The sequence below is a fragment of the Castanea sativa genome, chromosome 7 (genome assembly GCF_040712315.1).
Source record: "Castanea sativa cultivar Marrone di Chiusa Pesio chromosome 7, ASM4071231v1".
Lineage (NCBI taxonomy): Eukaryota > Viridiplantae > Streptophyta > Magnoliopsida > Fagales > Fagaceae > Castanea > Castanea sativa.
Genome location: NC_134019.1, coordinates 27,478,873 through 27,502,705, shown reverse-complemented (window position 1 = coordinate 27,502,705; position 23,833 = coordinate 27,478,873). Strand labels below are relative to the sequence as shown.

Here is a 23,833-nt window from a genome sequence, read left to right as displayed (position 1 = left end):
TTAGGCTTCCACGCTAAGTTGCGTGATCCTTTTTCATCAGGCTCCAGTCCCTGTTCCAACCTTGGTGGATCCAATTGGTTTTTTCTGGTTGAAGGGCTTGAATCAGGCTACTCTTGAGCTTCAAATTCTGGAAGAAGAGATCTTCCATAAGAAGGCCGTTGTTTGTGTCCCATCTGATATAGCAAATAAATGAAATTTGTAAAGTTCTAAGGAAAGGGCTAATTAACTCTAATATCATCCAAAAACTACATTTCCAAATGCCAGGTGAGAATCAGGACTCCAAGAAATACATCCATCTAAATTGACAACCCAAAGGGTTTAGAGTCCAAAAACAAGGCAACCATGCACATCTTTAGGACCAGAGTAACACAAACTTTAAGCCGTAATAAAATTCATTAGATTTGAACATACAGATAAATTTTCCACTGTATGAAAAAACTGTAAAGAATCCAATAAAAAATAAAAGCTAGAAGCACCATATAAATTTCAGTGTTTTACTAATCCTAATCTGTTATGGGCCTAATAATTTTCTTTAGATTCACATAGCAATGCCTTCAAAGCGATTATTCTTATAAATTGTAATTGTACAGAATATCAAAATAATGAATGGTTTCTTGGTTAACAAGAAACTAAGTGTGGAAAGTTTTGAACAGAAGAAGAAGACAAACTCACCAAACTAGCTGAACAATGCTAACATTAACAAGAATTGTAAAAATTCAAATATGCAAGATTTATAATGTTCCAGCATGCATGGAAGGCAAAAACTAAAGAAAGTTGTGAAAGATAATGTGTTTGTGAATGAGAAATGGTTTTGCACGTATAAAGAAATGTAATACAACTAAGAATCACAGTGATGCTATGGAACTAAGAATGAAGCAAAGCAACAAGAATGTACCTTGTTTTCTTGGAGCTATTACTAGTTTTCTTGAAGCTTTCTTGCCTATGATATTGAGACTTGTGTTGAGAGTCTTTCTTTAAATTTCGCGCACATATAATTTTATGAACTTTTTATTTTTATTTTTTGGGCAACGGAAAAGATATAGGGTGTATAGTCCTTGCTAAGGGTCTGTTTGGTTGTAGAGTATGATAGCATATTTTATTCTTGAATAATGTGGGAAATCTGCTGTTAGGATAAATTATTTTTTGTTTTTCTTTTAAAATGAATATATGGATACTTTGAATTGGTTTTGGAGGTAAACGAAAAGTGCCTCTTTTAAGGGGTTTAGCCTTTTCTTAGCCTAGACTCCAGCACAAATTAATGTTTATTTTAGCATAGTAATTTATTTTTATATTTTACATAATTATTTTTCAAAAATACTCATATTAAATTATTTATCCTAAATTTTATCTTATTAAAATATCAAATTTTATTGAATTTTTAAAATAATAGTGACAGTATAAATTTACATGAATATCATAGTTGTGGATAGATTTTACAAACATAAGTTAATGTGGACAATTTTGGGAATTGGTTGGGCAAAATGTGGGACTTATTCTTTTTTACAAAGACACTGTGTGAATGCTTATAATAGTGACAGTATCTTCTTTTTTTTCTTTTTTTTTGAGATAGTGACAATATGATATTAACCCTCAACTCAAACACTATTTTCCTTAAAACTCCAAATATTTTGTGCATTGGGAGGTGCTAATTAGGCTACAGAGCATCAAACAAAAATTCTTGATTATGTAATAATGTGCCCTTTAACCTATCATTGGGAGGTTTGATAGAAATTTTTTTAATAATAATTATAATAATAATAAATGAACATAAAAACCCCGAAGAAAAGAAAGAAGTGCATAACTTCATACTTACATTGGTCAAGGGTGCAAATGCATATCTAATTCCAAGATACTATCTTATACCCATTGACTTTGGTTGGGCTGTTTTGTAATCCGATTTGGGGGCATTTTAAATTTTCTTACAATCATCTTTTATTTAAGGAAGGCCTATCTCTCAATCTTTTTAATTTTTTTTATTTTTAAGGGGTGGTAATTTAATAGTTGAGAGAGGGCTGATCTAAACCGTGAATGTTTTCGTTAGAATTATTGTGAGATTTCAATTGACTTACGTGGCTCTTCGTCCTATCTCTCAATATTGAAATAGGTGTTGTCTTATATTAGCCCAATTGTTAAAGTTTTCAGTCATTAAATAAGAAATCAATATTGTCTATCTATATAGGTGTTGTCTTATATTATCATATACTATATATAATAACAAAAGTCTTTTTCAGCAATTAAGGGCATGCTGCCATGTAGAAAAAATGTCTATCTAAAATTCAGCTACATCCAAGTTAAAAAGCGATAAATAATGTTGTTTGGTAATGCTACAACACCGTTTAAGAGCCTCTCGGTATAAAAGCAAACCTAACCGGTTATAATACAATTAAAACTTAAAAGGGCTTGCAATACTCCCAAAAAAAAAAAAACTTGCAATACCGAGAACGGAGAAGGAGAGAGATCTAAAAAAACCCAGTGATCCAGAGAGAGGCAACGAAATCAAAAAGTTTCAAAAAACAATTTTGCAGACCCAAAACTTTGCCAGAACGGTAAACAGAGAAGGCACCAAGTGGGGACCGGGGAGAGAAAAATCTTCCAACATTAGAGAGACAGGCTGTGTACCCATAACCAGTAAAGTTATTGTCTTTTTTTTTTTTTTTTTTCCTTTTCGTTTTCAAATCTAGAAATTGAATATAATTTAGGTTTGAATTTCTTGGTTGGATTGCTTTAGATTTAGATTTTTTTTAATAATTTACTCATACACTGCCCATAATCTATCCCCTCTCTCATCTGACACTCTCTAATACGCAAACCCAAATCGTGAGATAGAGTTCATAAGAGGGATAATCGTTTCGGTACAACTCAAAAGAAAAAAAGACAGGGATAGAAAGAGGGAGTTCACTAGACCGTATGTACGCCAAACAATTGTACCTTTTCGTTTGGTTCTTTGGTTTTTGTGGTATTTTGATTATATTGGATTTTGACTAAGGAATTTGGATTAGAATAGGTTTTGTTTTGCCTATTTGGGTTGCATTCATTTTGGGTATCTGCCAACATGCATGGCATTTCATTTACGTTTTTTTTTTAAATTTAATTTTTTAATAATTGATATATATTTCTCATTACCTCTTCGATATATTTTGGTTTCCTATGTTCTCTTTGTTCATTTTTGTAAAGTTATTTGAGTGCTTTTTTATAATAAAAAAAAAAAAAAAAAAGTTTTTCCTGCAATTGTCGATAAAGGCTACTTCGTTCACTGATCACAGTGATTGAGGTATGAAATGCATTAGAATGTGTACCAAAATTAAAGGTAAGTTTTTACGAATTTTCCCCTTTATTTTTCCGGTTCTTAATTTATACTTCTTTTAATTCTTTTAACTAGTGGTTGATTTTGTATTTACATTTAAAAACATCGAAACATTGTCACTTTTCGTTTGGTGCATCAAGGAAAAGTTTCAATTATATCTCTCACATTTTAGTGATGTTCAGTCTCTCTGATATGCACCCTTTCTTTCTCCCACCATTTTTTTCCGTAATTTAAATGATTAATTTGACATGCCTACTATTTTTTTTTAATCTTTGTTTTCTGTTATAAATTTTTGTGTTTGGTTTTGGGGACACAACTTCAAAGCATAAAAACCTAGAACCATTTGAAAACTAAAACTACAAATTGTTTTTTATTTTCATTTTACTTTCTGCTTCCAATTTGTGTTTTGTGTTTTGTGTTTTCTTTATTTCATATATTTCTTGCTTTTTTGACTTCCACTTTTCAGGAAATAGAGGTCTCTTCTCACGAAACCTTGCAGCAAGTTGTTCTCCCGGGTCCAGCACAGATTCTGATGTGTACCTCTCATTGCTTTCAAGACTTTGTTTGCTCAAGTAATCCAATTTATTGCTCTCCTAACTCATTATTATTCTCAACTTTATTCCCATCATCTATTAGAGTTTCAATTTTCATTTGCTTTGGAATTTGTTCTTCTCATATTGAAGTTAATGATTTATGCCCAATATGTTTAGAATGAGAATTTAATCTGAAGTTAATTCATATGCACTTGAATATTGTCCAAGCAACTTTGGTTAGATATGGGCTGAAATTGCAAATTTGGAAGTACCTTTTTTTTTAGATAACTGATAGAAAATATTATTGATGTAAAGGGACTAAAGTATTACAAAATTGGCCATTGACATCCTGGGCAGAGCAGGAGGGCCTTATATAAAATAAATACATCTGAGAATAAACTACCTCAGCTAAAACTAAATCAGGCCAAGGCCAAATAAAGGAAACTATAATCCAGTAGCCTGACTACACAACGCTGAAAGTAGAGCTGAGAGCCACCAACCACGGAAAGAGCCACCCTTCTACACTTGTGCTGCGTTCAATCTCTGATACTCCATTAAAAACCGTTAGCCTCTCTAAGAATATGTTCTGGATGCCGTTGGGTGTTTTCAAAATAGAACTTATTCCTCGCGTTCCAAATCGCCCACAACACCGTCGCCCGCTGCTCTAATTCCTGCTGAGTAAGCTTGTCTATCATCAACCTGAATAGAGAGTAAAATTCTGGAGCTGCATTCGTGCATTTCTGGATTTTTCCACTGCTTAAAGCCCATACAGTCCTGGCTAGCGGGCACTCCCACAGCACATGTTCTACAGTTTCTGTACACTGGCAGCACAGGCCACACGTTGGCTCTACCTGCAGCTTGCGCCTATGCAGATTTCCCCTTGTAGGCAGAATATTTGAACACGCTCGCCATAGAAATGTACGTACCTTTGGAGGGACATTTAATTTCCAGATTTTCTTCCATATTGGCTGATCCAACCTAGCCCTTGAGTGCTCAGTTTGTGCTTGTTCCTTTAATCTCAATGCTACCTGGTATGCCAATTTTACCGTGAAATTTTTGCAGCCATTTTCCTTCCAAATCAGGCTGTCTCGTGCTGTGTTGTTCTGCAAAGGAATGGACAAGATTTCCATTTGAGTTCTATAAGTAAAGAGATCGAAAATTTTCTCCCTATCCAACTGCATAGTCTCGGTGTCCATCAGCTCACATACTTACATTTTTGGCCGAGCCTCCCCCAGGAACACAGGTTTATGGGATAACCACTTATGCGTTGATACTTCAATTTTCCTGCCATCTCCAACCTTCCAACACACTCCCTCTCTAATAATCTCTCTTGCTGCCAGCAAACTACGCCATACATAAGAGGGATTGTGGCCCAAAACAGCATCCATAAAAGAACAATTAGGGAAATAACCCTATAAAAAAGAGAGTGGGTATTATGGATTAGACGCCATGCTTGTTTAGCTAGTAAGGCTAGATTAAAAGCTTGAATATCCCTAAAGCCCATACCACCCTTTTGTTTAGGAGTGCATAACTTTGTCCAATTGATCCAATGGATTTTCCTTTCCTCCTTTGTCTGCCCCCACCAATATTTTGCCAAGATAGAATTTATGGTATCACATAAAGACTTGGGGATTTTGAAAATTCCCATTGTGTATGTGGGTATTGCTTGAGCAACTGTTTTGATTAAAATTTCCCTTCCTGCCTTTGAGATGTATTTTTCTTTCCACCCCATGACTCTCTTTGAGATTTTCTCCCGAAGCTCCCTAAAAGTATTCACCTTCAACTTGCCACCAACCATTGGGAGGCCCAAATATTTTTCACAATCCTCTATAACTCTTACTCCCATCATTCTCTGAATATTCCTTTTAACATTGGGCCTTGTATTACGACTGAAAAAATAGAAGTCTTCTGCTTATTAATTGCTTGGCCAGATGCTTCCTCATAACACCGTAATAGCCAAAGAAGTTGTTGGCATTCCTCCACAGTAGCCTGGCAAAAAATGAAGCTGTCATCTGCAAACAGAAGGTGAGATATGCATACCCCATTATTGCTAGATAAAATCCTATGAAGATTTCTAGCTGCAACAGCATGTCTAATCAAGGAGGATAGGCCCTCTGCACATAAAAGGAATATAGAAGGGGACAATGGGTCTCCTTGCTTTATGCCCCAAGTTGGATTGATGTATCCTTTAGGCTCTCTATTAATAAGCACCGAATATGAGGCAGTACAAACAATTTCCATGGCTAGCTGAACCCACCGATCATCAAACCCTAATTTGATCATAATGTTTCTGAGAAAACCCCATTCCACCCTATCATACACCTTGCTAATATCCAGTTTGATGGCCATCTACCCCTGTCTCCCTGTTCTTTTATTCCTCATCATGTGCAAAACTTCAAATGCTACTATAGTATTATAAGTAATTAAATGGTTAGGAACAAAAGCACTTTGTGAATCTGAAATAACATTGAGCAAGATCACTTTTAGCCGGTTTGCTAACACTTTTGAGACCAATTTGGAGATGACATTTGTAAGGCTAATTGGTCTATAGTCAGCAACTATTTTAGACTCATTTTTCTTAGGTATGAGTACAATGTGGGTGTTATTCATTTTTCTCAAGAAATGACTCAAGTTCAAAACATACAACACAGCTTCTATAATATCACTCCCTACTATATTCCAATATTTTTGAAAAAAGAACGAAGACATACCATTCGGGCCTGGAGACTTTGAAGGGTGTATTTGGAATATAGCTTGCTTGATCTCATCAGGTGAATAAGGTTGGAGGAGTGTTTGATTCATAGTCAGAGTGACAACCCGATCCACCTTGTCCAAGACTGCCCCCATCCCATTCGAATTTGTAGTGATGTAAAGCCTCTGAAAATATTCCTCTGCCACCCTCTCCTTCTCTTCATTTGATGTACACCACTGCCCCAACTCATCCATAAAACCAGCTATGTGATTTTGTCTTCGGCGTTGGCTAGCTCGTTGATGAAATTTTTTTGTGTTCTTGTAACCCGCAAGTAACCATATAGCACGTGATCTTTGTCTCCAAGATAACTCCTCCTGATATAATAGGGCATTGATCTCACCTTTAACAGCTTGAATCATGTCTAGGTTTCCAGCATCATTCCTTGCCTTAAGTTCCTCCATAACCCATTCTTTTTCTTCCAGCCTTGTTTTAAAATTTCCCATATTCCTACTCCATGCTACCAAGGCCGATCTACACTCCCTTATTTTTTAGAATAGCCTAAACATGGGGCTGCCCGAATAGGTTTCTCTACTCCAAGCTTCACGTATAATGCTCTCACACTCTGGATGTGTAGCCCATTTTTCTTCAAATCTCTTTGGAAATTTTTTCCTTCTTCCGTTTTGTGTATCCCTTTGCAAATTGAGTAAGATTGGATCATGGTCTGAGTACAATGCATGGAGATGCCTTACTATTGCCTGTGGAAATAATTCCCTCCATTTAATTGTTGCACAAGCCCTATCAAGCCTCTCTTGAACAAAAGCTTCACCCCATCTACCATTTCTCCATGTAAAAATATTCCCTTGATAACCAATGTCCACTAAACCACAATGAAGCAATGCACTATGAAACTCATCCATGAACCGAGGATGTCTTGGACAACGACCTTGTTTCTTCGATGAACTCAGAATTTCATTGTAGTCTCCAATGCATACCCACGGCACTGTATCTCTAGAGTGTAGGTGTTTCAAAAGACCCCATGACTCATGCTTCCGTTGTTCCTCCGGTCTGCTATAGAAACCCGTAAGCCTCCAAGGGGAGTTTGGGTCAGTCATGATACGAGCATCAATGTGGTTCAAGGAATAGGTTTGGACATCTAGCATAAGCTCATTCTTCCAAAGCAGGGCTAATCCACCCGCCCTTCGAACACAAGGAACAGCCAACAACTTATCATATCGTAAGTCCGCTTGAGTTTTTTTCATCTTGTCCACCATCTGTTTTGTCTCCATCAAGAACAAAATGTTGGGAGCTTTCTCCCTCACCAAGTGAGAGAGCACTGCACTTGCACAAGGTTTCCTAAGCCCCTTGCAGTTCCAACTTATGATTTTCATTGTGCTCAGCAGGGCTGAATATCAACCTCCACTGTTGTGCATAATTGATCATTGTGTAGATCCTTTGTTTTTTTCCTTCTGCATGTGTTACCATCCTTATGTGCAGCCCCAAACCTACGTTTTTTCCCCACTACTTCATCCCTTTCTTCGCTTGAACACCCTTGATTTAGTGTTTTTTGTTTCACGACTCTCTCTTTTTTTCCACGTTCAAGTTTCAGTTCCTTGGTTCTTTTGCATATCACGTGTGATGCCACGTGACACATTAAACCCTGCCTCAGCTGCTAGGGTTTCAGAGTTTGATGCTCCACAAATAGCCTCATTATTTTTTTCCATAAACGTAACCAGCACAGTTACTAATTTGTCTCCTAAAATATCGATTTCGTGTTCCCCCTCAGAATTATCCGTTAACATATACGAATAATTAGGAGTGTGATCCACGCTACTCTGATTTACAACGGGTGCATTAACTCCTTTCACTGTGCATTGATTCACGCCAAGTTCCTCACTTGTAATGGTTCACCAGACATCAGCAGTGCCGTTAGCATCACCCCTCTGTTGCTCCCGTGGTGGTTGTGGTTGATCCCCAGCACTGTCCTTGGCCCTTTCCGTATTACACCGTGGTGGACTTGCTTATTTCTTCCCCCTTGGATCCTTCGCCACTCTACTTCTAGCCCTAAGCCACTCTCCATAGTGCTTGTCTTCCTCGACGTTTGATATTGGATGATGGCAGTCCCTGGCTTCATGTCCAATTAATCCACAGTTGAAACACAAGCCAACCAATTGCTCATACTAGAATGCGATCCACACTTTATCCGCCTCCGGACTTAGAATTGGAGCCCCTCTCTTGATTGGCTTCTTCAATGGCAATTCCACCCGAATGCGAAGAAAGCAGGCTTGGTCGGTTGCAATAGCCTTACAGTCAACCTCTAGTACCTTCCCAATACTCTCTCCAATATCCTGGCCAACCTCCATAGTAATAAGATCGAATGGTAATCCCCACACCTGTACCCAGATTGGTATGCACTCAAACTCCACTGAGTAAGCTATCATCCCTTTTTCCCATCTTCGTAGTAACAATATATGGTTATCAAAACTCCACGAACCATTTTTCAAGACCCAATTCAGTTTACTTTCCGTAGAGAATTTAAACTGAAACAATCTGTTGCCAACCTCCGTGATCTTCAAGTCTTGACCAAATTTCCAAATTGACCGGAGAAGATTCTTAGTTGCTCGAGTGTTTATTGGTCTCATCGTATGAAAATGACCCATTAGGCTCAAAGAGCATTCTTCGAGTATTTTCGCACGATTGTCTGATCGAACTTTTATGATTTCTCCCTCCTCCTCTGTCAAGCTTATCCACTGAATTCTGCCTATGAAATCTGAATCCATGTGTGTGAGAGGAATTCCTATGGCAAATCAGAATGTGTCTTATCGTTAAATGGAAAGAAAAAAAATACCCCAAGAAAAACTAGAAAGAACAATAGTACAAAAACCTCAGCTCCCACTCACCACAGTAAGTGATGGGAAGGAAATACCACTGCCCCTAGTAAGTGGAAAAAAATCTCACCCATGATGAGAAGAAAAGCTCCTACCAAGAGGAGAAAAAAAGTTTCTTGATTTTTCACTTGCTTGATGTTTCACATGTGTATGTCAGATGACATACGCACTAGATTAGAATTGGCCACATCCTTTCCTCCTGTAATTCACCCAGTCATGTTTCACTATAAATTTGGAAGTACTAATACATACATGTTTAGGAAGTTTTTTTGTTACATTTGAATTTTTAAACGATTCATTAAGTGTTGTTTCTTTTACATGTATACAAGCTGTTTGATAAAATTCTTAAAGTGATGTTTTGTTGGCCTTTTTTATTCTCTTCCCCAGTGATGCTATTAGCCCAAAGCACCGACTCCTTCAAGGTCACTCTTTTCCTCCCTTTCGACAAAATTGCATCATATATTTATTCTCTTTTATTTTCATTTGTTTTCCCTTTCTATATTTATCATATGGGCATTGTAAACTTTAGTTAGTTTTGTACATTAAGAAACAGTAAACAAGTTCAATGGGTAATATAATCTTTGGGTTTTTATATGATCAACTGCGAAATGTTATGTTGGGGCTTCTGCTATTTTAGATTTTGTGGCGATTTTATTTTTGTTTTGAAGGTTTTGGTTGGTTAGGATGGTTGTTCAAGATTGCTGAACAGGTGTGTCTCATTTTATTTTATTTTTTTTGAATACCACAAAAAAAAAAAAAAAAAAAAAACTGACGATTTTTTTAGGTACGCTTCATTGTAGATAACAAGAAAAACTACATACTTCTGAGACAGTGAGACAATGAGCCATGGTATTCCTCCCATGCCTATTGAGTAAACTGCACAATACCCTTGAGTGTGGTGTGGTGTTAAATAGTATACATATTAGTCACTTAATTTGCACTACTACTTACTAACATCTTGGCACAAAATTAGTGGAAATTTGTAATGACCAGGAGGTATTAAGGTCCTTTCTTCTTTTAAGAATCAAGTTATGATACTGTGGAAAAGAATTGCAAGAAATTGCATACTTTGCCATGCCAATGATTACAACCATAGGCATACTGAGACGGCACAAGAAATTGAATACTTTCTATGCCAGTGATTTTGGCCATAGGCAAAGTCAATAAAAGGGCTTTGAGTCCAAGAAGATTGTCGGATGTATTGTAAGGTTCTAATATTTACGCCATAAGCGTTGAAATAAGAATATAGGAAACTTAAACCTCTTTAGATTGCCATATTTTAAGTGGCATTTTAAGAATGTAAGGGAAAGATACAGAATCTGAGACATAGAAATTGTGTTACCACTATGCCAATATATGCCAAAATGGGAGTGAGCTCTACCGGTGGTGGAGCTTCTGCTCATAATAAACTTACTTAGTTCGAGGATGATTCTTTAGTAACAACAATAGAAAAGAGTTGAAAAATAAGGATATAGAAAATTTGGATTTGGGAGAAACCTGAAACAAGAATGATAGGCCTAAAAGGAAGCAACTGAAGCACATACTGTGACTTCATTAACAATTAATTGATGATGTAAATTATTGCCTTAAAAATATATCCTTTTTCCATATTTACCAATAAAAGTGGTTGTCTTCCTAATTTATCAGTTAAGAGTACTCTTGCACAGTGGTTGGAATCTAAAAACAAACACTTACACTTCTTAAAAATGTACCAAAAGTCTTGATTCATTCTGCTGTTATAAGTGTCAAGAACCTAGATGATAGCAACTGATATATTTTTTTATTAAGCCATGCATTGCACGGGCATAATACTAGTACCATATAATAAAAATTGAACTTAGATGTTGTGGTTGTGCCAAGTGGCTTCATCAAATTAAAGATTTTTTTAAAAAAATTAGATTTTAAAAAGAAAACATTTATATATATAAAAAAAAGTTTAATGCATCTTAAATTGCAGCAATATATACTACACTTTAAAAAAAAGAGGTCTAATGCATCTTGATTTGTAGCAACGTCTAATTCTTAAATTTTTTTTTTTTAGTGTAGTATTCAGTGGATTTACGAAAACATTTATATAAAAAAATCTAATACATCTTTTAGCAACGTAGTGTATTATAAAAATGTATTATAAAAAAAGCAGCAATGTAGTGTATTATAAAAAATAAAAATAAAAAGTCTATTATGGAATTCTATTCGACTAATATTAGATTAACACTAGACTTTTTGTTCACATCAACTTCTAATTACAAAGATCAACAAACACTAATTAGATAAACCCAATCCGAATCAAATATCACTCCCAAAACTAATTAAATAAAATTGGAATACAAAAATTTCTAATTAAAATGAATTACAAGGAAAAAAAAAAAAAAAAAAAAAAAAAAAAAAAACTAATTAGAAAGGAGATGATGAATTTGATCACAACTGAAATCTTATCCGCCTCAAATACCACTTCCAAATATTAATATTTTGCTATTTTATATTGACTCCAATTTTCAAACTAAGTTTCTCTCTCATTTTTTTTTTTTTTTAATCTTTCTCTCTCCCTCTCCTAGAAGTGGTTTGACATGGAGACATCACTACCACCACAGGCAAGTATTTTTTTACACTTTACATGCACTTGATTTGTCTTTCAAATTTGCATACAGTTTGGTTGTGTATTTTATAATCATTAGCAAGATGAAAATGAAATCCATTATGAGTTTACGGCCATCAAGATATGTAGATTAAGCCAACAAAAAGCAAAGAAACACTATTCTTGCAAATAGATTATATAAGCAATGAATAATTGAAGGTAACTGATGAGGAGAAAAATTACCCTCGTCTTAAAAAAGAAAAGCTAGCTTCGTCCATCAAGCTAGCCTCGTCCTTCAATCCAGCTTCGTCATTTGAACAAATGACGACGGTACGCATTAAATGAATCCTCCATTAATGACAAGCGTGATATTTACTACGCCAGAGCACAACCGAAGGACCAACAGGCAAAAGACCATTGATGATGATAAACGCCTTTGCATTCAATGCTATTAAGACCGTCATTGATCAATGAAGACGTTACGCATTTATTACGCTCATTAATAATAAAGAGTAACGGACAAAGCAACGGTAATGAATGAGCTGTACACACCAAATGCTGCGACTTAAATAATGCTCCCAAGTGCAGGATTGTCGCGAAGTAATAACTCAGAAAGTCAGAGGTCGAATCCACAGGGAAAAGGGAATTGATTAGCAAACCACAATAGAATAAAACTAAAATAATAAAGTTTAACTAAAGAGATTTTTGATAGTTTAGTAAAGGTAATTTAAATTGAGAAAAAATAACAATATATTAAAGCGCTAAGGTTTAGCGATCCACACATAACACATTTACTGGTAGTCTTAACAATATTTATTTTATAACTCAACTGAAATTCTTACGAAGGATGATCTTAGTCAGATGATTTAACAATAAAAACTCAAGAATTAATTGCCTAAGGTAGTTTCATGCAATTGATTGATTTTAGGCAAAACAAAACTAGTGAATTAGTTCGCAGGAAACACTAAGCATTTAACGTGCCCAGAGTCTAAGATAAATCAAAGGATTATACAGCACCAAACGCTTTTCTAGATGAGTAAAACAATAAAAAACATAAAAACATAAGTATTAAAACTAATAAATAATTGTTAAGAGCATACCAATAAACAGTTGGGTTTCACCCCTTGCCTTAGCAAGACTTCTAGCAAGCCATAACATAAATAAATTCTAAAAACTGTAAAGAAACTTTAAGAAAACCTAAATTATGTTCTACAAAAGCTCCCCTCTGAATTTTCTCCTAAAGAGCCTTTAAATAGGTCAAGGAATCCTATTACAAGTTGAATTCTCGTTTGGAGAAAATTCCAGGTTTTTAGGTTTCATTTAACCGACGTTTATGGCCCATTTAACTTCAGAATTCTGACTTTTGGTAAACTACAAAGTTGTATCTCTTTAAGTTAGCGTTCCAGCTCAACTTGAATCATCTCAATTGGACATCGGATCCAAAAGTTATGTCACAAATACTAACTGGTGTGCAAATTGGAATCCTAATCCGAATTGGCCTTCGATTAGGTGCAAATTTCCTTTGATTCCTTACTCCAATTGGACTTGAATTTAATTGGGATGATCTTCTTTGACTTCATCATGGCCCTTGTAAAATTAAAGTCCATTAGCTTTCTTCTTTGCACAAATCCACTTATTTAATTTCATTATCCTACAAAAGACAAATTCACAGGCCAAAATGGCCAAATGCCACAATTTTCAGAAATTTGTAGCAAAAAAACACTGTTTCGGAACTAAATAGGGAAATACCACTTTTCTAGAACTCAAGTTTCAGAAACTCGAGTTCCAAATGGTACTCGAGTTTATGAAACTCGAGTTCCTCATCAGTTCTGCCACCGTGGCACTGCTGAGCTGGAATTTATGCGATTAAAAAAAATAATGTGGTACTCGAGCTTGGTAAACTCGAGTTCCATGCAACACAGTACTCGAGTATACCAGGCTCGAGTATCTATTATAAAACAATTTATGTTTATGTTTATTTCTATGGTACTCGAGCTTACCAAGCTCGAGTACCTTAGAAGGAACTCAAGTTTATTAAACTACATTTCCTTATAACTTTTTTATTTTTGGGTAATCGACAAATAAACATAAACATAAATAGAAACATAACAATAAGTAGCTTTTTATGTTTTTATTTATTTAAATATAAGCATTGTAAAATATAGAGATTTTAATTTCAAAATATGAATTAATTTCTACATTAATTAAAATTGTTTATTGTTTTCTCATAAAAATTGTTCACTGTTTTTTGCATAAACTATTTCTAGCATTTTGCATAAAATTATTTTATGTTCAGCATTATTTAAAAAAAATTTCACTCTCTTTTCTGCGTAAATTATTCTCTGTTCACTATTTAAAAAATTGTTCACTGTTTTCTCATAAAACATCTAGTGAAATCGTGTTTTCTAAATTTAAACGTCAATCTGAATGCTTTTTCATGTTTGAATTTCACAATAATCGAATCTATTTTTCTGCATTGATAAAATCTATTTCTACATTAATAAAATTTGCTCTCTGCACATCATGTTTACTGTATATTCGAATCTGCTTACTACATTCATAAAATTTATTTTCTGCATTAATTAAAACTATTCATTGTTTTCTCATAAAAAAATGTTCACTGTTTTTGCATAAACTATTTCTAGCATTCTGCATAAAATTATTTCTGTTCAACATTATTTAAAAAAATTGTTCTCTCTTTTCTGCATAAATTATTCTCTGTTCACTGCATAAATTGTTCACTGTTTTCTCATAAAACACCTAGTGAAATTGTGTTTTCTAAATTCAAAAGCCAAATCTGAATGCTTTTTCATGTTTAAATTTCACAATAATGGAATCTATTTTTCTGCATTTATAAAATATATTTTGATACATACTTTGTCAAAATTAACCAATAATGATAGACTGTGATTGGATGTTTATCACTTTCTAATAAACTCACTATTTTTTCTACTTCACCTACAGTCTACCATGAAGTATAGAACAAATGTGACAATTAGAGATGATTTGAATACAATGAATCGTAATGTATTGAAAATCTCCCTTTATTACATTTTATTATTATTATTATTATTATTATTATTATTATTATTTAGTTTATCTAAAAAGTTAAACATTTTTGGGTTTATCCGAAAATCTATGCCACGAAATACATGGCAAGAAATCTAGACCAAAGAACCACCAAAATAAAAAATTGAGCGGCATTGTTGCTGTACTTAAATAAGTTGTCACAAGCAACATAAATTACCAACCAACCAAAAAAAAAAAAAAAAACAGAAACTACATCCACCTGATCAAATAAAGGTGGTAGCTTGGGTTTTAATTTTTCACATACAACTTCGAAGCAGGTTCTTGACCAAATATTTTGTTTCTTTAAAGTCTTTCAATATCAGATTTGTTATATACTTTGTCTCTTGACCAACTTCGAAGTATGTAATGTGGAAAATTGGGATAAAACAATAAGCCACTATTATGAGTGTATAACCATATGCACAATCTAAACTATATTTTCTCTTTGTGGGAAGGTAGGCATGGCACTGCGAGGGTGGCGCAATGACACGAATCTTAAGGGGTCTAGAAGTAAGAAGAAAAAAATGGTTGACAATAGCGATTGGAGGCCATGGTCAGAGCTCCCTAAGGCTTTGTTTGATCGGATAACAAATTTAAAGCTCCCTAATGGTTCATAAAATCTATTTCTACATTAATAAAATTTGCTCTCTGCACATCATGTTTACTGTATATTCGAATCTGCTTACTACATTCATAAAATCTGTTTTCTGCATTAATTAAAATTGTTCATTGTTTTCTCATAAAAATTGTTCACTGTTTTCTGTATAAACTATTTCTAGCATTCTGCATAAAATTATTTTATGTTCAGCATTATTTAAAAAATTGTTCATTCTCTTTTCTGCATAAATTATTCTCTGTTCACTGCATAAATTGTTCACTATTTTCTCATCAAATCTATTTTCTGCATTAATTAAAACTGTTCATTGTTTTCTCATAAAAATTGTTCACTGTTTTCTGCATAAACTATTTCTAGCATTCTGCGTAAAATTATTTTATGTTTAGCATTATTTAAAAAATTGTTCACTCTCTTTTCTGCATAAATTATTTTCTGTTCACTATTTAAAAAAAATTTCACTGTTTTCTCATAAAACACCTCCTGAAAAACACCACCTAAAAATTTTGCTTTTTACAAATTCGAACGATCTGTACATCTAATGTACACAATTTTCTCTTGAATTTTCACGATTTTGTACTTTCAACGAAATCAAATTTCTCAACAAGTCCGGAATATTTGTACATCTAATGTACACAACTTTCCATTGAATTTTCACGATTTCGTATGTTCAACAATTTCGATTTTCCATTAAGATTTCATGATTTTGTACGTTCAACAATTTTGAAATTTTCATCAAATCAAGATGATTATTACATTAGTACACAGTTTTAAATTGAATTTTCACGATTTTGTACATTTGACAACTTCAAATTTGGAAACAAATTTAGACAATCTGTACATCTAATGTAATTAATTTTCCATTGAGTTTATTCAATTTGGTATGTACTTCAATTTTCGATTCAATTTTCACGATTTTACACACTCAACGAATTTAAATGTTCCCAATGTCACAATGAGATTTAAAGATGTGGGCGGTAGTTGCAGTGTTGTTGAACAGAGCATCATATTTAATTGACACAATTCTATGTCCCTGGCACTAGGGTAGGATTATTCATATATTTAAGTATTCACGTGAATGTGGATGATTTGACTAGACAATGTGTGAAATCGTGCTGACTTGTTGAGTAGCACGTGTGAAACAGTGGCGTCTGTTGGCGCATGTGGTTCGTATGACTACAGTTGGTGCTATAGCAGCAGGTTGGTGACACGTCTTCAAAAAACTACTCATGCCATAGTTGGTGCTACATCATGTTTACTATATATTCAAATCTGCTTATTGTATTCATAAAATCTGTTTTCTACATTAATTAAAACTGTTCACTGTAACCTCAAAAAAATTGTTCACTATTTTTTACATAAACTATTTTTAGCATTCTGTATAAAATTATTTTATGTTAAGCATTATTTGAAACATTGTTCACTGTTTTTTCTGCATAAATTATTCACTGTTCATTAGGTGTTTTATGATCCGGATGCTCTAATACCAATGACTACCCAGGAGAGAGCACAGCAATAATATGGAAGCATAAACAATGATAAAATAGATAATAAAGAGAGTAAATAGAAAACTTCATTCTATTCAAAATAAGGTTAAAATGGAGTATAAAATATGAAAATAGAAACTAGTAAAATCTTACTTGAATTAAAACTTCAGTCTTTGATAAACTTGAAAACAAACTGTTGTCTTTGATACAAGCTTGAAAATAAAACTGTTTGAAGAGAAAGGTTACAGGATTACAAAAGGGGGAGAAAGTACAAAAGTCTTTCTGAAGGAGAGGGAAGGCTATTACAAAAGGCTTTCTAAAACTTGGAACTTAAAAGCTTAGAATCTTAGAAACTTAGAAACTTGTCTTCTGTCTTCATAGTCCGTCTCTTTTATAGGTGAAATGAACCATGGTAAAGTAACCTGAGTAGGTAAATTTAACTCAAGTTAATCTGTCGGTGGTATGGAAATTAGTACTGATGATTAATAGTCTGTCTACATCTGTCTCGGAATCTTTCAGATCTCGGGAATCTATCAGATCCCTTTTTACGCATGCTAGTAAACAATTATAACTTTTGAACATCTGTCTGTATCTGTCTAGACTATTTGTATCTGTCTAGAATATCTTGATTTGTCTGGAAGCTATTCACGCGTGCTGGTGAATAGTGATCTGTCGCCAGAGAAATAGTGATTTGTCGCTAATGAATAGTGATCTATTTGTCTATCTTTCAATCTGTATCATTCTAGGATCCTTAACAATCTTTCTTTTCCCAAATAGCCTCTTTGCTGAAGGTATTGGACCATATACAACTATCTTGTTTGTGTAACTATATAAGTAGAAGCCTCTATCTAATTCTTTCTGTATCTCATAAATCTTATTACTCATGAAATTAGACCATTCTTGAGCCAGAGCATCCGGATCATTAAGTGGTAAATAAGTATCTCCTATATACTAGTTGTATTCAAGGATACAACCACAATCATGAATAAGAACCAAAATGTGTGTTGGCCGAGCTTCCATATAATAACTGTTATCCCAAGCTGGAAGAGTACTCCAGATAGTGATCTTCATATAATTAAGTTCTCCAATCTGTGCGGCTACTTCTTGGATGACTTTGGGAAATAAACTAATCTGAATTCCAGAAGTTATGATTAATTTGCTGATAAACCCTGCTTCTAGCATTTCTGATAACCATAAAGTATCACGAATTACTGGATCTTTTGTCTCCATATTGATAAGTAATCCCAGATAAGGATTGTATCTGTCTCCTATTCCTTCATAAACTCTGTCTACTTCTCCAAAACTTTCATACCATATAGCTTTATGAGATAGCCATATATCGTCTATCATGTCTTCTATTCTGATAAATGCTGTAGAGACTAATACTTTGAAAAGGTACATCCATCTATCATAAGAACTTGTTATGGCTTTATGTGTTGCTATATTTTGTGAGATTTCAGGGGGTAAGGTTCTAATGGCAGGTTTTGTTTTTTGCTAAATCTTAGGGTGGAGCTTTGAAAAGCTTGTTCCCATAAGATAGCTTTTAGGAGACTATGATTCTGTCTTTGTGGAGCTTGAATCTCCAACCTCCTTGCCAGGGAGTTGACAACCAGATGCTTCAATAAATGCACTGGTGTTAACAAGATGTAATTCCAAAGCCTTTCTGTCAATGTCCTTTTGTAAAGTCCTTTTAAAAAAATTTATAAGAAAATCATCTTTAAAATTTAAAGCATATATAATAAAACAAACTTTTTTCTGTACACCTTTATGCTCTTGCTGAGTAATGGTATAAGAGTAGCCATGATGATCAAGGTAATTGGAATTCAAAAACTTTACAAATTCTACAATGATTTCATCCATGTGATAGTGAAAAATTTATGCAGTGTACAGAGAATAATTTATGCAGAAAAGAGAGAGAACAATTTTTTTAAATAATGCTGAACTAAAATAATTTTATGCAGAATGCTAGAAACAGTTTATGCAAAAAACAGTGAACAATTTTTACGAAAAAACAATGAATAGTTTTAATTAATGCAGAAAACAAATTTTTTGAATGTAGTAAGCAGATTCGAATATACAGTAAACATGATGTGCAAAGAGCAAATTTTATTAATGTAGAAATAGATTTTATCAATGCAGAAAAATAGATTCGATTATTGTGAAATTCAAACATGAAAAAGCATTCAGATTGGCGTTTAAATTTAGAAAACACGATTTCACTAGGTGTTTTATGAGAAAACAGTGAACAATTTTTTACTTAGTGAACAGAGAATAATTTACGCAGAAAAGAGAGTGAACAATTTTTTAAATAATGCTGAACATAAAATAATTTTATGCAGAATGCTAGAAATAGTTTATGCAAAAAATAGTGAACAATTTTTATGAGAAAACAACGAACAATTTTAATTAACTAGGGAAATTAATTCATATTTTGAAATTAAAATCTCTATATTTTACAATGCTTCTATTTAAATAAATAAAAAACATAAAAAAGCTACTTATTGTTATGTTTATGTTTATTTGTCGATTACCCAAAAAAAACAAAAAAAAGTTATAAGAAACTCGACTTTAATAAACTCGAGTTCCTTACAAGGTACTCGAGCTTGGTGAGCTCGAGTACCATAGAAATAAACATAAATATAAATTTTTTTATAATAGGTACTTGAGTCTGGTATACTCGAGTACTATGTTGCATGGAACTCTAGTTTACCAAGCTCGAGTACCACATTATTTTTTTTAATCGCATAAATTCCAGCTCAGCAGTGCCACGGTGGCGAAACTGATAAGGAACTCGAGTTTCTGAAATTCGAGTTCCAGAAAAGTGGTATTTCCCTATTTAGTTCCAAAACAATGTTTTTTTGCTACAAATTTTTGAAAATTGTGGTATTTGGCCATTTTGGCCCAAATTCACGCATTAAAATTTAATTATGCACAAAATTGATTATTTAACATTATTCTAAAATCAACTATAAATTGCATGAATTAACTCAAAATAAGTATGATAATGTTTTTCTAATAATGATATGAATATGCAAAATTAAGCTATTATCACCAAACATGAATTCTATAACGTATTAGCCGTTGAGCATAAATGCAGGAATTCATTGCCCATTAACGCAGCAAACAACTATAAAATGAGAAAGCATCAAAAACCGAAGGTATGACCAATCATACACACAAATACTCTGCGAAATCACTCCCTACTCATTTTCTCTCTAGAATATGTCTCCCTTATTAACTTAAGCATTGGAGGCAGTTTGGCTGACGCCACACTGGCGTGTTACTCTTCCACCCAGTTCATTTTGCAAGTTTCTCATCTATAAAGACGACCCCATTCGCAGCATCATCCATCCACTACGACGAGGAGCTCAACTGTTGATTTTTTGAATCATTAGTTTGGCGCCGCCTGTGGGAACGCTAACCATTCAAGCCATCTTTCCCAATGACAAAAGAGTTCCTCGAAGTACGAGATGGAAGCAGAGACTGCACCTCAGCCAGATGTTGTGCAACAACAACAAATCCAAGCCCTCTTGGCTAATGTGGAAGAGCTGACTCACCAGAATGAAGAACTGCAAAAGACAATGGAATCCTAAAACGCAAAACGTCGGTGAATAGGTGAAAACCGAAATGAAGAAGAATCAAACTCTCAAGCCAACAGGCAAGACATGACCTCAAGAAAAGATTCCACGAGGGTGGAGAATGAACTTCGCAACATGAGGAAGGAGCGAACTAAAAAGTGTAGAGAGAATCTGGATGGGATGATTCGAAGGACGGACTCGTCATTCACTACTGAAGTACTGAATTCTCCCCTCCCATCAAAATTATGTCTCCCTCAGTTGGAGTTGTATGATAGTTCCAAGGATCTCTTGGATCACATTGAATCATTTAAGGCACTGATGATATTGCATATGACCCCAGACGAGGTGATATGCAGGGCATTCCCAACAACACTGAAAGGAGCAGCAAGAATATGGTTTAACAAGATACCCCTAGGAACTATTGCAGATTTTGAACAACTCAGCAAGGGTTTTGTTTGTCATTTCATTGGGGGGCAAAGACACAAGAAGCCAACCGGCCATCTTCTCAACATTCAATAGGTAGAAGGAGAATCACTAAGGCAGAATGTCACCAGATTTAATAAGGAGCTACTGCAGGTTGACGAAGCTGAAGATAAAGTCATCCTAACAACTTTCCAAGAAGGATTGCTACCCAAGGCTTTTTTCTTCTTAATCACTAAGAGTCCACCAAAAACAATCGTGGAACTACTCCAAAAAGCTCAAAAGTATATGAATGCAGAAGGTGCAATAGTAGCGAAGGAAGAGAAACGAAAGGAACTTATGAAGTCGCACTCACCCACAGGGCATGGAGTATAAAAAGAACTTTTCCTTTGAAATCCCATCTTTAGCATTAAGCATGTTTGCATTTTTGTACTCTTGCTAGAATTTCTATCATTCACAAATAAAGCAAGAAAATAAGTTTACTCAAAAAAAAATATATATATATATATATATGTATATATACATATCTTTAATGATGTATTTTCTTCTTCATTTCCTCCCTTCACTCTGATCCATGAATGAAGGAGGAAAACCTAAAGACGCACAAGCGTGGGTATAACCCACGTAGTGCAACATCGTCATGACTAAAAATGTCATGGTGAAAACCTAAAGACGCACAAGCATTGGAATAACTCACGCAGCGCAACATCGTCATGCCTAATAAAATCATGATGAAAACCTAAGGTCAAGTTTTACTAACTTCACTCTACTGATCATGTCTATTGAACGAGTATTAATGCAAATAAAAGATGGACCATCTTCACAATGGCCTCAACCCATGTTGGTTCTAGTAGAAGGCCTAGATATAAGCAGGTACGAAGTAATTTGTCACTCCAAAGAAGTCTCCTATTACCTAAAGTCTTTAGACGACCAGGAGTTACCTCGACCATGTAACATAGAACACTTGAATAAATACTACCAGTAAGGAATACTTTACATTTCAAGTTGCCTAGTCTTCATATCAACGTGTACGACAATTATTACTTTCGTCATTCATAGATCAATAATACATGAAAGCATTATCCATGCATATTTATCAATGATTATCCATGAATTATTTGTCAATAAAAATATGTGCAACACTTAGGAGTTTTCCTTGGGAGACGTTCCAAGGATCTCCATCATTAGAATTCCAAATCAAAAGTTGTTTACACATAGCAAATGGCGTCATAGCCATCGAAGTTGTTAATAAACAACTACTAAAGTCGACTAATCAAAATTGTTTAAACACAACTAATATGACCATCATTCAAGCATGAATAAACAAAATGGTTAACCAAAAGACGCTCCAATACCATCATTTTAAGTCACGAGTACAGCGCAACATTGTCATTCAAACATGACTTAATAAAAAGCTATTCAAACACAGCTAAAAATAATAAGTTGTTCAAACAAAACTAAAAGCGTCATTCAAACATGACTCAATATAAAGCTGTTCAAACATAGCAAAAAATAATGAGTTGTTCAAACACAACTAAAATCGTCATTCAAACATGACTCAATAAAAAACTATTCAAATACAGCTAAAAATAATGAGTTTTTCAAACACAACTGACATCGTCATTCAAACATGACTCAAGAAAAAGTTGTTCAAACACAGCTAAAATTAATGAGTTATTCAAACACAACTAAAATCGTCATTCAAACATGACTCAATAAAAAACTGTTCAAACACAGCTAAAAATAATGAGTCGTTCAAACACAACCGACATCGTCATTCAAACATGACTTAATAAAAATTTGTTCAAACACAGCTAAAAAATAATAAGTTGTTCAAACACAACCAAAATCGTCATGAATCAATAAAAAGCTATTCAAACACAACTAAAATCGTCATACAAACATGACTCAATAAGACGAATTCACATAGACAATACCAAGACTCCCACAGGTGAAGTAAGAATTCCTACCATTCACAAATAAGGTGAAAAAGAAGTTTACTCAAAGCAAAAAAAAAAAAAACATATCTCTTTCATGTTAAGTGTATTTCTCAGTCTACATCATCTCAACAATGAAGATTCTACTAACGAGCATAAGCTCAGGTAGTCAATCTATATCATCTCAATGATAAAGATTTTACTTACGAACGTTGGCTCAGGTAGTCAATCTATATCATCCCAATGATAAAGATTTTACTGACAGGTATAAGCTCAGTTAGTCAATCTACATCATCTCAATGATACAGATTTTACTAACGAGCATAAGCTTGGTAATCAATCTACAATCATTTCAATGATACAAATTCTATTGACAAGCATAAGCTCAAGTAGTCAATTTACGCGCCATTCTACAATAAACACGAGCACACGAAAAACGAGGAAAGCAAAGTTTCAAAATTATTCCCACCTTCTCACATAGACAAAGACAAAAATGAGGGGGCAACTAATGAGGAGAAAAATTACCCTCGTCTTAAGAAAGAAAAGCTAGCTTTGTCCATCAAGCTGGCCTCGTCCATCAAGCTGGCCTCGTCTTTCAAGCCAGCTTCATCATTCAAGCTAGCTTCGTCATTCGGACGAATGACGATGGCACGCACTAAATGAATCCTCCATTAATGACAAGCGTGATATTTAGTACGCCAGACAGGCAAAAGCATAACTGAAGGACGAACGGGCAGAAG

The 23,833-nt window shown here is 34.3% G+C and overlaps 1 long non-coding RNA gene across 2 annotated transcripts; it reads left to right on the top strand.

Annotated features, from left to right (window-relative positions):
• The first annotated feature begins 2,405 nt into the window (after positions 1–2,405).
• LOC142642175 (uncharacterized) lies at positions 2,406–11,233 on the top strand. 2 transcript variants are annotated; one of them, XR_012845600.1, is made up of 4 exons: positions 2,406–2,628; positions 3,771–3,876; positions 9,802–10,123; positions 10,215–11,233. It is a non-coding gene; the product is annotated as an uncharacterized LOC142642175 (long non-coding RNA). The 2 variants fall into 2 exon arrangements; XR_012845599.1 differs by having other exon boundaries at positions 10,199–11,232.
• The last annotated feature ends 12,600 nt before the right edge of the window (positions 11,234–23,833 follow it).